The following is a 2,874-nucleotide window of genomic DNA, read 5'->3' on the forward strand; positions in this document are numbered from 1 at the left end:
CAAAAAAATTCCTACGCTGACTCAAGATCCATCTAGGAGATACATAGCAACGAGAGGGGAAGAGTGTGTCCACGTACCCTCGTAGACCTAAAGCGGAAGTAAACCGACTCCAAAACAGTTCAAATAGCAATTTTTCTCGGTTTTGGAATATTTAGGAAAATAGGAAAAATAAGAAGTAGTCCAGAAAGGACACGAGGCATCTACGAGGGTGGAGGGCGTGCCCTACCCCCTAGGCGTGCCCCCTGCCTCGTGGGCACCTCGTGTGCCATTAGAACTTTGTTTTGTTGCATGATACTTCTTTTGGTCAGTAAAAATTCATTATATAATCTCCCGAAGGTTTTGACAACCGTACCACGACGAAATCGTCTGTTTTTGTTTTTGAGTTGTTTCTGCCGCAGATTAGAGCAAGATGTCTTCTCAAGAGTCAGTTGGAGATAGTCGGGTATCTAATCTGACACTGGGGCCAAGAGCAAATAGCGATGCTAACCGCTTTGGGCCATCAATGGAGGAAGAGATGAAGGCCGACTTAAAAAGGATAGATGCTATGGAGGAGGATCAAGAAGTTACTTCTCATCTCCAAGCTAGATTTATGATGGAGGAACTCCAAAGCTCAGCAATTCCAAATTCGGTTATACCTCCCAATGCTAGATTTCTTTCTCGTGAAAATATGAAAAGGAGTGTTACTTGTTCTCTCGCAGCTATGCAACATCCATGGGTGAAAGAAGCTTTAACAGTCGCGGATAAACTCTGTAAGGATACAATGGATCTTAAATAGCAGGTCAATAAGCTCGAGGAAGAGAACCGTATCCTAAGGGCATCATCGCCAAGAATATTACATCACCATCTCTTAAGAAAGAGACATAATCACATGGGTATGGGCACTCCCATTGGCAACTGCCAAGCTTGGGGGAGGTGCCCAGGTATCGTATCACCATCACACTTCCCTCTTTAGCGTTTTTCTTAGTTCGATCCTTTTGATTATATCTTGATCTACTATAATAAAGTTTAGTATGATCTAGCTTTGACTTTTTGTGTTGGCCCCTATCTATGTAATCGAGTCCGTGAGCTATATATAATAAAGATTAGTTTTCAGTCAAGGGCTTTGCTATCTTGCTATGATCTTGAGGGAGTAAAAGAAAGAGAAAGAATAAAAAGAAACAAAAAAGATCATATTGATCTTATCGAGAGTAATGACTTCACACATAAAGAGTATGATGAATAAAAGTTGTTGAGAGTTAACAAACATAGTTTTGGTCATCATTGCAATTTATAGGAAGTAATAAAGAAAGAGAGGTTTTCACATATAAATATACCATCTTGGACATCTTTTATGATTGTGCGCATTCATTAAAATATGACATGCTAAAAAGTTGATGTTGGACAAGGAAGACAACGTAATGGGTTATGTTTTCTTATATCCGAAATAAATTATATTGTCATGGATAATCCAGCATGTTGAGCTTGCTTTTCCCCCTCATGCTAGACAAACTCTTTGCACCAAGTAGAGATACTACTTGTGCTTCCAAACATCCTTAAACCCAATTTTGCCATGGGAGTCCACCATATCTACCTATGGATTGACTAAGATCCTTCAAGTAAGTTGTCATTGTTGCAAACAATAAAAATTGCTCTCTAAATATGTATGATCTATTAGTGTGGATAAAATAAGCTTTATACGAGCTTGTGATATGGAAGAAATAAAAGGGACAGACTGCATAACAAAGGTCCCTATCACAAGTGGCAATATAAAGTGTCGTTCTTTTGCATTACGATTTTGTGCATCCAACCATACACTACAAAAAAAAGACACATCCGTGACATTTTGGGCCGAACGAATTTTTTGCCTGTCATACATATGACACTTCTATTATGATAATTGTGACAAAACACGGTATCATCATAGATGTGGCGGGCTCCTACTTCTATGACAAAAAATCATGACAGAAAATGGGCTTTTCGTCCTGGGCGGGCCGGAGACGCAGCTGCATGACATTCTTTGGGCCATCCAGGAAGAAAAAACCGTGGTAGAAGCGAGGGGGAGGAAAATTTCGGGGAGTTGCCGATTACGGTGGGAGGTCGGTGGCCGAACGATGCGCGTTTCTCTCGTACACGTACGTGCGTGTGTGCGAGGCGTTGGCTCTAACTGAACCCGAGCGAGGCATTGGGCTCTAACTGAACCTGAGCGATTGCACTGCAGGCTACGCGTTACTGAACCCGAGCGATCGATCGATGGCTGTTAACTGAACCCGATGGAGTGATTCCTTCGCTATTGCTGCTAACTGAAGCCGATCGATTGGTTGAACAGTGAACATTGCGGGGGGGGGGGGGTTGGATGAATAGTGAGTGGTGGCATTTCCTCTGGATGAACAGGACCCCGTGGTGTGGAGGGCTGGATGAACAGTAGACGGTGAAGGGGTGGCCGTGGAGGGGTGGTTGAACAGGACCCCGTGGTGTGGAGGGTTGGATGAACAGTAGACGGTGGAGGGCTGGATGAATAGTAGACGGTGGAGGGGTGGTTGAACAGTAGCCGGTGGAGTAGCGCGCGGTGGAGGCTGGATGAACAGGAGCCCGTGGAGGCTGGAGGAGGTTGACGGTAGCCCGTGAAGGCTGGAGGAGGTCGACGGTGGAGATGAACATAATCCCGTGGAGTCCCGTTTTGCGGTACGCCACACCCCTCCCGATGAACAGGACCCCCGTTTTTTCGACCGTAGGAGGTCCGTTTCGTTCGTTTTGCGGTACGCCACACCCCTCCTGATCAACAGGACCACCGTTTCGACCGTAGGAGGTTCGTTTCGTCCGTTTTGCGGTACGCCACACCCCTCCCGATCAACATGACCCTCGTTTCGACCGTAGGAGGTCCGTTTCCTCCGTTTT

The sequence above is a fragment of the Triticum aestivum genome, chromosome 5B (genome assembly GCF_018294505.1).
Source record: "Triticum aestivum cultivar Chinese Spring chromosome 5B, IWGSC CS RefSeq v2.1, whole genome shotgun sequence".
Lineage (NCBI taxonomy): Eukaryota > Viridiplantae > Streptophyta > Magnoliopsida > Poales > Poaceae > Triticum > Triticum aestivum.